The following is a 12,481-nucleotide window of genomic DNA, read 5'->3' on the forward strand; positions in this document are numbered from 1 at the left end:
TCTCTCTGGGACTGAGGACTAGAAAATTGAGACAGATCTATTATAATATATTCTTCCAGCTCTTGAGTGCATGTACATACACAATACATCTATTCTTTTCAGAATAGGGCTCACTTACCTTAAGAGTAAAAATTCAACAACCAGCCACGAATGGTTCCCAAATTATACTAACATAGAAGAATACAGCCTCTCTAGTCTGTTCAGATTTACAATACAAGAAGGAGCATCAAGGCAGATGTTTCCAGGCAAGGAAGCAAGCAGTACCTTGGTGTGGTGCCAGAAGTTCAGGTAGTTGGACCCATTCAGGTCCCAGAGATCCAATGCAGGGTCAAACACCTGAGGCTATTGGTGAAAACCAATGAATGAACTCCCACAGGAAAGGCACAGGGAGCTGCTGGCCATTCTCAAGATGTAAAAACAGACAGACTCCCATTGGGGAACAAATAGGACACCCCCCTCACTTTTTTTTTATTTTTAATTACTTTAAGGAAAGGACACACCTTTGTCCTCCTCCGTGCCAGGTCTTAAATTCCAGACCACCCGTTCAATGATCTTTGTCCTATTAGTCATGGCAGGGGCATTTACAACAGTGATGAGCGTGGCTGTCAGCATTGTAAAGCACCTCCACCATGCAGTCACAGAAGAAAGCCTACACAGGCTAAGCAAACCCAGCGATAAGAAGTAAGTGTCTGTTCTGAGGTTATTTCAAATTGAATTACAAATTATCCAACTTCCTGGCTAGCAGGGGTCAGATTACAGCAACCGACCCTAAGGAGGCAAGGAGGATTCAAGAAACAGAAGTTCATTCTTCAGTGGTGGAAGTCTCCAGAAGCCTGGGTGAACTGTCCTACAGACGAAATGCAGCTCACAGGCCACTGGTTGGACCACTTGGACAAAGTCAGTTGTGGATGTTGGAACCTATGCAATGTTTCAGACAACTCATTTTAACTGTTCCTGGGTACATTTAACACCCCAGAAGAATAAAGCTCCCTTTTCTAATTGTTTCCAAAATCTGTATTTGGAGACCTGGAAACAAGGAAACCCCTAAACCCAAACAAAAATTCCCTTGTAGTGAAGAAAGTCTTGAAGTCTGTCATTTGTAAAAGGATGTCAGAGTCACTGGTTTCTTCACAGACTCCCCTCACAAAGCCTCTTTCTGCCATGTCTGCAACAGAGTATTTAGACAGAAGGCTACATGGATTGGATTTCAAAGCAAGGAAGGTCAGAAGAGATCTTCCAGCTGTGAATAGCCTCCAGATGTGGGCTTTTCTTCTCCAGTCCAGAGGGAGGGGATCAAAATGCCTTTCATTAGTCTCATAAAATTAAATGGAAAAACATTGTCTACTGAGGAGGCTGGGCAGCAGAGAAGGTGGAGTCAGAAACTGGGCAGAACAGAATAGGAAAAAAAAAGCAGGACCACAGTTGAAATAGTTCAGGATGTGTATCATCCTAAAAGCTGTATTCTCTGAGGAGGGATTGGTCTTTAAACAATATGGCAGGCATCAGCAATCGAGGCATTTGAAATGGAAAAGGCTAAATAAACCAAAACATAATTGTTTGCAGAGAGAATATTGGTTCCTTCCCCAGAGCTGTGACAGGATCATAAACTGTGAAACATCTCCAGGGAGGCTGTGTCTGAGACAGCTTCTGGGTGAAACTGTGCTAAGCCACAAACAAGATGCTTCTCTTACCAGTACCCCACAGTCCTGGACTTGTATCTAGTTATCTTTTCTTCTGCAAAGATTGTCTATGGACAGCTTATGCCTCCTCTCAGCTAATTCATGCAAAATTATTCTCCTTAATTGAAATTTGTCTCCAAGCAATGAATCTGTGCAAGCTGGAAAGGCCAATATCCCTGGGGACAAATTTTACTCTCGGTTATTTCTGCAAATGTACTACTCCCAACTGCAAATACACAGAATCCAAATTTAATTGCTGATACAAAATTTGGTATTTCCTGCTTGGACAGGTGTAACTGTTTGGATCAGACAGCCAGAGCACATCTACTGCAAGGGAAGACTAAGTCTCTTTTATCTTCTAAATGTCTAAGGAAATCTACTAAGGAAATCTAAGGGAAGTAAAGCTAATAGGGAAAACAATGTTCTCATTTTAAGATCATTACCACAATCTTTGCTTACTTTCACTCAAAAGTCCCTATTTCTGGATTATGGCATGTCCTAGCACACCAGTGCAAAAAACATTAGGAATGTCCTTAAGAGATGTCAGCTCCTCATCTGGAAGTTTGTTCTCTTTTCCAGCTCATCACTTCACTTTCCACTTCTGCAATATGTCACCAGTGGTCAGATAATAATATGGAAATTACTGTAGAAAAAAAAACCAACAAAAATAGCTTTACTAGAAATGTAAGATGACCTGTGCCAGCCCAGACTGAAGAAGCAGCATGTTTTCTCTTGCAGTCACCTCACTTAGGAAAGAAGTATAAGAAACAGAGGCAATACAAACTGTGTATCCCAGTCTGCCTTCTCAGCTCCCATCAACCTGTGGTTTAGGACACTTCTGATGCAGAAGTAACATCTGTGCTGCTGCATTTGACACTCTCCAAAGGAAATACGCTGCACAGATGTGCCCAACCCCTTCATGGATTGTCTTCCACCAACAGTCTGTGGCAGAGTTCCATTATTCCTTGATGCCTATGTGGAAAAGTCCATAGCTTGTTTATTTTAAACCTGTTGCCTAACCAGTTTATCAGGTGCCATTAGTTTTTGTGATATGGAACTACATGAATGTTAGTTCTTTGTTGACATTCTCCATACCATTTGTGATTCCCTTTCAGGCATCTCTTCTTCGAGATTAGCAATCTGTGTTTACCCAGAAACTTCTCCTACTTCTGATCATTGTTGATGTCTTCTCTTCTCTTACTAGTGTTTCTTTATGCTCTTCAGTGTACTAACCAGAAGCACTCACAACTTTCAGACTTTCAGCAGACCATGAAGTACACAGAAGCATAATCATGTTCTTTGTTTCTTCTGTACTCATTCCTAACATTTCTTTTTGGTTTTTTGACCTCAACAGAGCCCTGAGAGACTGTTTTCAGCAGCCTGTCTGCAATGAATCCAAGAATTTTTTTCTCTGCTGGTAGAAGCTGACTTAGAGACATTCAATATATCTGTACAGCCAGACTGTTTTCTTCCTAGTGGAATTCCCTTGCATTTGCCACCACTGAATTTCATCTACCAGGGAGAGCCTAGGCACTCACTGCCAGATTTTCTGCAACCCTTTGCAGCCAGCTTTATGTTGCCTCTCTGGGATAACTGTGGGATTCAAGTAAACTCGCTGCTCATGTTCCTGTCCAGACCATTACAAGTGTGTTGAATAACACTAGTGCTACCACAGAGCCCTGTGAGGTCCTTCTGATGAGCTCTTTGTCGAGACTGACCATTTGAAGTGCCCAGGTTGGCGCTTGTTTTCTTACTTATGATCCCATTTACAGAGCTCTCCACAGCCAGGGCCTGCCTCTGAGACTGGTCCAGTGCAAACGAGAGCCTGGCACCAGCCCTTACAGATGCAGGGTGCTCAGACAGCAGGTATGTGAGGCCACTCTGTGATAACTAGACCTAGTTGCTTTAATGGCATGGACTTTAAATCAAAAAAATCCGGGGATGCAAGAAACTGAACCCAGATGCTTGCTGGTGTCTGTGTCACTGAGTTTCAGGACATCTGAGGGCTGCATAGGAAAACCAGGGTTACTGCACAAGGAAGCTTGAGCTATTCACACCAGTGGAGGATCTGCACCACTCCACTGCAACTCCTCGCCTCCATCTACCAAGATCAGGATGGCTTAGAAACAGATCAGTGGGCCAAGTGTGAGCACAGCACACCCCCACTCTCCTCTGCCAAACCACAGGCTCAGCCAGGATGTGGCCCTGATATCCTCTTCTGAAATACCTTAGCTCCTCAACATTCAGCCCCTCAGAATCCCCCAGTCGGGATTCCAAACTGCAGAATGTGCCTTCTGCTCCTGATTCTGCAGCTGCCAAAAACCTCATGGTCATGTGCCCCACGGTTTCAGGTGCCACACTGTCTCCAAGGTGAGAGGGGCCACCTTGGGGGAAAGCAAATAGGAAAGTATCCCAGGCATGAGAATGCCTCTGTGGTTCTCAAGACAGGAATTTCTCTCACACCCATCCCCTCCCTCTATTCCTCCACACTGCCTTGTGCAGTTGCTGAACCAGCAGCAGCAGCGGGCAAGTTTAGTCACTCCAGCACCTGGGTATCGATTACACCTGAAGGTGGAAAGCAAGCAATCAAAAACAAGGTGTCAGCTTTGCCAGAGGATGCTCCTCAACTCCCAGTTTGGGCCTACTGCCAGTTCTCACCCTGCTGTGCTTCAGCATCCCAGCTCTTCCCATGACAGGTGTTTATTCAGGCAGAGGCACTTCACTTTACAAGGCTTCAGGCTTCATGGAAGGCAGAGAATTTCCAGAGCTGCTTTTCCTTGCAGCATTGAGCAACCTAACACCACTGACAGCTAGAACAGGCAAAAAACAGAGGCTTCTTTGTGTCAGGGTCAAGCTCTCCCATTACCCGTTTCTGCCTGCTGACATTTCCCTAGATGGCAAAAGGATTTTTAAATTACAGTGACAAGCTGGCCTTTCTTGTATTAAGAACTCAGTATGCATGGTACTCAGCAAGCCATGGGCTGAGCAACAGCCTGCCTTCAGAGACTGCTCTCCTGGGAAGAAAAACCCCCACAGATCTCTGACTCAGAGCCTCTCAGCTTAGCAACCCTCTCCAGGCATTTTGGGAGGGACACAGGGCATACCCAGTGATCCACACTGGCGAGCAGCATCAGCTGCTGCTGGCACAGAGTGCAGAGGAGAACCGTCAGTGGCCACTTGTGTGACTACTGGGCAGGACTGCTTTCCAGCAAAGAGAAAGGCTGGAATTCATGTCTCCAACACAGCCACATATCCTGCTCCCCCAAAAGGGGACAGCAGAGACAGCAATAAAACCCCTCTGAGAGATGGAGATGCATATCAGCTACCAAAGACTTTGCAGCTTCCAATTGTCATTGCTGTTTCCATCCTGCTTTCACTCTGCAATCACTTATTTTGGTAGCTGTGGCATGCAGAGATCTCTCTTAACTTACCATACTACAATTCACCATGCCCCACTCTTTGTCCCATGGCATGGAGATGACCTCTGCATGGATGGAGCCATGAAGGTGACAGCACTGGACTGGAACAAGAGGATAGGAGGCAGCACAAGGAACCTCCAGAGCTGTGCAGCCCATAGACGTTCGTTGCCTGATCAGAGCTGGTCTGCCCTGCCACACTACTCCTTACACGTGATGAGTCCATCCTTTCTGTAACATTTGGAGACTTCAAAGGACATCCATACCTCCCTTCTCCTCCACCCTGAGCACTTCTCCTATAGACAAAAGGGTTCTGCAGCCAGCCAGATGGAGTTGGTGGTGATCTGGCAGGAATAGCTGTCCTGCAAGTGGTCATGACTCAGAAGGGTCTCTTTCCCCACCATCACAGAAAACACTTTCATTTTAAGGAGTATCACCAGCTATAAGAGATGTAACACAAGTACCACACAGAATTTCCTGACACGTGTCTCGCTGCCTCTTTAGCTACAATAACAGAAATAGGACACCAGAGTGCCCTGTCAGCTGCCTGCACACTGCCTGCCCCAACACACTCACAGCAGCACTGTGGGCAGGATCAGACCCTGCCCTCAGGAGACTTTTGCCCTGTTCTGGAACTGATGAAGATGATGGTGTCTCTTGTTACTCTGTGCATCACTTCACCCAAAAAACTCAGCATTCGTACCGAACCTGGCCACCACAAAACTGTTGTTGCAGGTTTTTCATCCTGTGCCTCATTTAGCTCAGTTTGACCCTCTAGTCCTAGATGAGTACTATAAAGTAGACCCATTCTCTTGCATATCACAGGAGATGTAACATTTTTTCTCATCAAGGCAGTACCTACAGCTCTAGGGCAACACTTAAGCTTCAGTCCAAGGTTCAAAATCTGCATTTTTTCAGTTCACCTCCAAAAGTCTTTATTCTTCACCTGTGAGTACTGTTTACCTGTATCATGTCCTTTGCTTCAATTCACTAATTCACACTTTTTGTCACATATCTCACAGGGATGGAGGTGTTCAGACACACCCATCAAATCCAAGCAATCGCTTTGTGACATCTATCAAATACAAGCAATCATTTTGTGACCTTGAGATGTTTTGCTGAATTTTGTTCACACTCACAAAACATCATCCTTAATAAGTGCACTTGAAATCCAAAAGCCCAGGCTTTTGCTACTATGTGCTTTCTAATTGCCCTCAGAGCCTGGCAATGTGGTGAGTGCTCCCTTTCTCTTGCTAGCTCATCTCCTCCCCCATATTCCCAGTACACAGTTGCACAGGGACATGACAACTCTGACTGTGACTGGTATGAAAGTATCACAGACCATCCAGGCAATTCCTTAGTCCCACAGCACCATTTGTGACTACGCTAGAGAGAGATCCCTTGTCGTAGGATTTAAGCAAAATTTCTCAGAAATTAAAACCTTTAGCTTTCACTGTCATTACCACTGATAGGGCATATCTGGGGGTGAAATATGGCTGTGAGATCTGTGAATGTTGGAGGGACATCAACATCTGAAGAGCTCTAAATGACATGATCTGTGTTCTTCTGTGCTATCACATTGCAAGCTCCTCTCCGGCTCTCTCTCTTCTGTTCCTGTTAAGTTGCTTCCAGCTTTATTTCTCTTGCAAGTTCCAAAGGCTCACACCCTCTGAATAGCTAACTTTGAATTTATTTTCCCCCAGATAATAGGTCTGCATTTTTCCAGTTTGAATCTTGTGCTATTATTTCCTGCCCATATCCTGCCTCAAGCACGAGGGAGCCACACAAGCGGTGACTGTACATTACAAAAGCAGAAGGAACGGAGTCACAAAAATTTTTGTGTTTGAGAATGCATAAGGCACAGACAAGGAGAAGGTATGCATGAAGGGAAGCAAAGTATAATTTATTTTTCTTCTCAAAAGTCCAGTCAAGAGCTGGCAAGAAGCAAAGGGGGCAGGGAGCAAGGAAAGAGAGTTTAGTTAAATGTTCTGTCTTTATGCTGTGGTGAGAGGTTTTCTCCCTCACAAATTCTTCCCTTACCACCAGTTTCTTGACATGGTGGCACTGCTTCAATCCCTGATTCACTAATAACAAAAACTGCCATGAAGTCAGTTCAAGTTGTTCTGGTTCTGTCCTGCAGCAAATGCCCTCGGAAACTGGCCCGCAGTACGACACAAGTAGATGTTTCCTCTTTCAGAAGGGAACCACTGCTCTGCAGTCACAGGAATCATTTCCCTCTCTCTCCCCCTCAGGGTATGAAGAAGCAAACCTAGAGATTTTCCCCTCCCTCTTCCATGCAGTGGGAACAGAAAGGAGAGAACTTCCCAGCCTCCTGCCAGCTGTCTGCACTTTCTTCAGGAACTTGGAGCTCAGAGGCGTTGTCCTTTCTGGCTGCATCACCTATGGTGTTCAGCCCTCTCTGTCCTGCCCTGACCTTGTCAATGTTTAGCTGTCTTTCCATCCTAGAGACACTTTCTATTTTTTCTTCTTCTTCTTCTTACTATGCATGGAGCTTGGTGCTTTTCCCCCTCCCATCAACCTTTCTCCTCAACAGGAGACCAGTATAGGTAACCACCAGGAAGTCTTCCCTGGGCTTCTCTTTACATTTAGTTGTGAAAGTGATCTGCCTGCTTGGTTTGTTAATATGCCAGGTCCCTTTCAGTCTCTGCCATCTATATTTCCAGGCTAGCACTCTTCCTGCATATCTGTATAGTCTGTGATGCTATAACATTATTTAAATAAAGGCATGCTGAGATTCAAAAAAGCAAGATACTGTGGAGAGTGAGAAGCAAGTACATAAGCCTTTATGTGCCTTCCAAACTTTACCTCTGGCTGCAAAAGGAGATTCTACAACAACTGCTCTAAGAAGAAAGTCCAGCAATCCTTGAGTAGAGCTAACATGCATACAGCACATGGGAGCAGCAGATAAATAAAAATATGTCCTATTATCAAACCTCAACCACAGCGCAAAGGGCACCCTGCCCTTGCCTTGGCCTCTTATCCAAGGTCCATTTCTGAGGAAAATCACACAGTTGCAGTCTAGGATGCAGGACAGTCAAGCAGCTAATTCACTTTGTTGTCACTGAATTAAAGAAGAACAGTAAGGCACTGTCAATTTATGCCATTTCTTGGTGCCTGTAGGATTTTTTTTTCCTCTACTAATATGGTAAAACCTGTTGGTGAAGCAATCAGTACTGTGCAGTGCACACTACAACAGTCACAGAAGACAGAGCTAGAAATGAACCAGGAGCAGGAGAGAGCCATAAAGAAAACCTCTTTGCCTGCCAGAATGCATAAGAAAGGCCTTCATGTGCAGGTGGAGAACACCACCAACCACCAACCCTTTGATGTGGAGTGGGAGAGGTTCTTGTGGAAAGTGACAGCTCAGATGGGTCAGCCAGAGCAGAGGCACCATTTGCACTTTATAAGCAAATACCTTCAGCTGAGCTGTAACCAATGGAAAAAAAGAAGAGACTAAGATGGAGATTAAAGTAAGGGAAAATGAAATGGGGACTGCAATTCTCCTGCTCTTGTAAAAGCAGGGGGAAAACCACCACATTTTAGATGGCTCTCACCATGCCTTCTTTTACACCAGAATGCAGAAAAAAGTTAATTTTTCCAGGTTTGGGTCTCTGTTCCTAGCTCCAGCCAGCTCATGCTGCTTCCTCCGTGTGTTCAGAACCTCAGCTTGAGGATCATATTCATCCCATCCAACCTTGAAGCCAAGGCACCTTTGGGCTACCCATCCCCTGAGAACAAATTCAAACCCCTTCACCAGTTACAAATGGGTTGCCATGAACCCAGGCCCACAGAATCTTCTGCAGCAACCACAGTGTGAGTGTCAGACAGTCTCAGAAGCAAGTCTACCCACTGGACAGCAGTATGATACCTCCCTTTCTGATATAAGAACAAAGTTATGGTCCCTTTCCAAATGGGAGGACAAAACTACATTCCAATCACATGAAACTATGGTAGGAATGATCTCCTTATCTCATGTCTATATCAACTTTTTTATTCCTGTTAAGAAACAAGGGAACTTTTGGGTCTTCCCAGATGTGATAAGTGAGGTGAGGGGAACGTATTCTGTCACAGATCCCACTCATACTGCTCAAGTCCTGAAGGGAACTATTCCAATTTTTACCTGTTAAAGCTCTGTGACAAACCATGCCTACACAAATGCTACAAACCCAGCACATTTTCTATTCAATAGCTATCTTGCACTTTCAAAAGATCAGTCAGTCTGGCAACCCTCACTGATTTTGGAAAAATCATATGTAGATGTTTCTGTGGGTTTTGTTCATCATACAGTTAGCAGAGTACTTAGGACAGAAATCATCCCTGACATTAAAAAAAAAAAAAGAAAAACAAACCAAAGCAAACTAACCAAACAAAACAAAACAAAAAAAAACTCCCATAAAACTCAAAACAACAACCCAACCCAAAAACTAAACTGTGAACAGGAAGAGCTGCATCTGTTCAGTGTTGACTGTAATCCACCCTTTTCTTGTACCATTGAGCTTGCAAAGTCAGCCACCCAAAGTACTGGACATCTAGCAGTTCTTGGAGGGACAGGAACATGACAAGACACATTAGAGAAATGACTAAAACCACAGAGGTGGGACTTCCAATATCTGTTTCCTCAAAACTTAGTGAAGCTATAAATAAGGGAACCACCACTCTTTCCTCTCCAGTGGATGCCTGCTCACATTTGAAGCTCTTCACAGTCAGGCGTGACAAATGCAGTTTATCACACGGGTCTGAGATTTATCCTATGTCTCTGCAAATTATTGCATCACGTGGATAACCCCACAACACACACAAACACATCAATTACACCACTACAGAGCAGTGTGAAACTTGATGGTTTCTATTTCTTTAAACCCACACACCAGCTGAGGCTCAAGCCCGCCTTCGCCATGTCATGACAAGTGTAGAAGCAGTGAACATGGTATCACTTCCATTTGCCCTGCAACCAGCCAGCAAGATGATGTACAGAGTAACTAGCACATATAAGAGAGAGGAACTCTTTAGTTAGAAAGACATGCTCTTTAGACTGAGGAGGGCTCAATTTGCAATATGTGTTTGCAGATAGTTAGTATCCAGATGAAAGTTAGTTAGAAAAGCACATCCAAATAGCATATAGGTAAATTCCTGTTCAGAGTATCCCAGAGAGCATGGGAACTCAGTTACAGAACTTTTCCAAGCATAGATTCTTGCATATGCACAAAGTGCAGAGACATCACATATGGTCTGTTTCTCCTGGCACCCCCAGTCCCTAAAAGCAATCTGTTCTAGATGTTCCCAGCCAAGTCTGACCATGCCTCCCCCACTCCTAACTTCACACCCCATTTCCCAGTCATATCCTCCAATCCTCCTTTGATCTGGGCTTGCAGAGGCTTAGTGCTTATCTAATGTCACTGGGAACACTCACCTTTAATGCCAAGGGCTGCTGCTCACAGACAGTAGTAATGCCTGAAAATGGCAATAAGTAGTAATGTCTGGGGCATGGCAAAACAAGCAGAGTTACAGCAGCTGCAAGCTGCTTGTTTGGGAAGAACTTCAGCAAAGGCATGGCACTACGTGGGAAAGCTTCACCCTCTCATTGCCCATGGAAATGCTAATTCAGATTCTCACCTCTTAAATTCTCATGGCTTTGACCTGACCACCTCCAATTAACAAACTGCAGGCATTCAGAAAAGCCTGTGAAATGAGTGATGCCTAAGTCAAGGGACACCATGAAGTATGGCATGGGGATCTTAGGCAATTCAACCTTACTGTGTCAAACCTGCAGAATGCTTAAGACTTTTGATCTCATGTTGAGACTTCTCATGTTGTGGGTTTTCTATTGCAACCTGCCTTGTAGAAACCACACACCACAAAGGAAGAAATTGCTGCAGACACACAGCAAGACCAGCCTCTTCTCTGGATGAGCGGATAGAGCTGGTTCTCCATCACCACACAAAGACCTATTGGGCTTACCTTTCATCCACAGAAACAGCTACAGAAAATGTGAACAATCCTATCAACTTGAAATTTTGTCCTTCCTTAAGCTAATGGTAGGAGGTCTCTCACTTCTACACTTTTTCTGTATACATATGAAAGGTGGAAGTACCTCAACGAGTTACCAATCTGCTCAATGGAAGCTGAACTCTCCCCTGGCCTCACCGTACCTTGGTGTGAGAGGGTACTCTCTTCTTCAAACTATCACCTTGCTGATGTGCAGCATTGCTCCCAAACAGGAGCATCTATCTGCACTCCTGTTCACTTGACACGTGCTGTTACCCCCCTCATACACTTGGCAGGTCTAGCAGCAGGGATGAAGCCAGTGGTTGGCAGGGTACCAGTGCTCCTCCAGGGCTACGGTCACAGCCTGTGTGGCCTGTCTGGTTACTCTTCTTCTCTCTGCTGGCTGGGTACCAACACTTCCAGATGGAGAGCTAGGAAGCAATGCTCCTGTGGGGAAGCTGATGCTGATGCTGCAGAACACCTCCACCTCCCTGTGAAGCCTCTGATATTGGCCATTGCCTGTCACGGCCTCCCAGGTTAGAGAGCAGTTTGTACAAAACTAGTTTGCTCTCTCAGGACGAATAATGCTTTGCCAGTCACGGCTCACTTCATAGCCAGCCCCTTAAAGGGCTCCACTGTTGTTGCCCCACGTGTCTTTTTGCTGCAGGTGTTCTGTCTGCTGGGTGCCACTAAGCAGTTCTGTGATTGCAGGCAGCTGGTCCCTGACAGGTGGGCAGTCACTTGTGAACAGGTCTGGGGCAGAGGATACCTCACCACAGCTGAACTGTGGTCAACAGGGTTTGCTTTGAGATCCTGCACTCTAGTATTTTGTATGGAGCTGAGCATCCCTCACTCCAATAAACTCTGCCAGGAGAACAGAGCAGGGGAAATGGATGGTGCAGCTCAATGCCAGCTTCTACTGCAGGGAAAGCAAATAAACTTTCCTTTCCAAATAAACTCCTTTCCTGAATATTGTATTCATATATATCAACAAGAAGCACATTCTAATTCACAGGTATTAAACACAGCTAGGCTTATTTTATCCTTGTGGAAAAAAGACTGTCTTTACTTTCCATCAGTGGAAAAATTCCCACAGGATTGTCTTTGCCCACCATATGTGTCATCTTTGCTGTTGTTTTATCCATAGCTCTTTTCTAAGCAGGTTGCTATAGTCTAAAATTAGACCAGACACATATCAATAACACCAGACAGCAGGAATAATCTGAAAACCAGTAAGAACTTTTAATCTGTATAGATTTCAAAGAGAACCAGCTTTGTTTTTCAAACAAAGGCAATCCAATGTCATCCTCATTAAAGTTGGAAAGGCCTTTGCCAGGTATTTTGTTAGTATCTGCTTATCTTTTGCTGGGCCTTGCAAAG

At 44.8% G+C, this 12,481-nt stretch overlaps 1 protein-coding gene across 1 annotated transcript in view; it reads right to left on the reverse strand.

The window, feature by feature from the left end:
• Positions 1-12,481, reverse strand: part of GSG1 (germ cell associated 1) — a 90,206-nt gene that overhangs the window by 24,374 nt on the left and 53,351 nt on the right. The window lies entirely within an intron of this gene.

This window comes from Molothrus ater, chromosome 5 (genome assembly GCF_012460135.2).
Source record: "Molothrus ater isolate BHLD 08-10-18 breed brown headed cowbird chromosome 5, BPBGC_Mater_1.1, whole genome shotgun sequence".
Classification (NCBI taxonomy): domain Eukaryota; kingdom Metazoa; phylum Chordata; class Aves; order Passeriformes; family Icteridae; genus Molothrus; species Molothrus ater.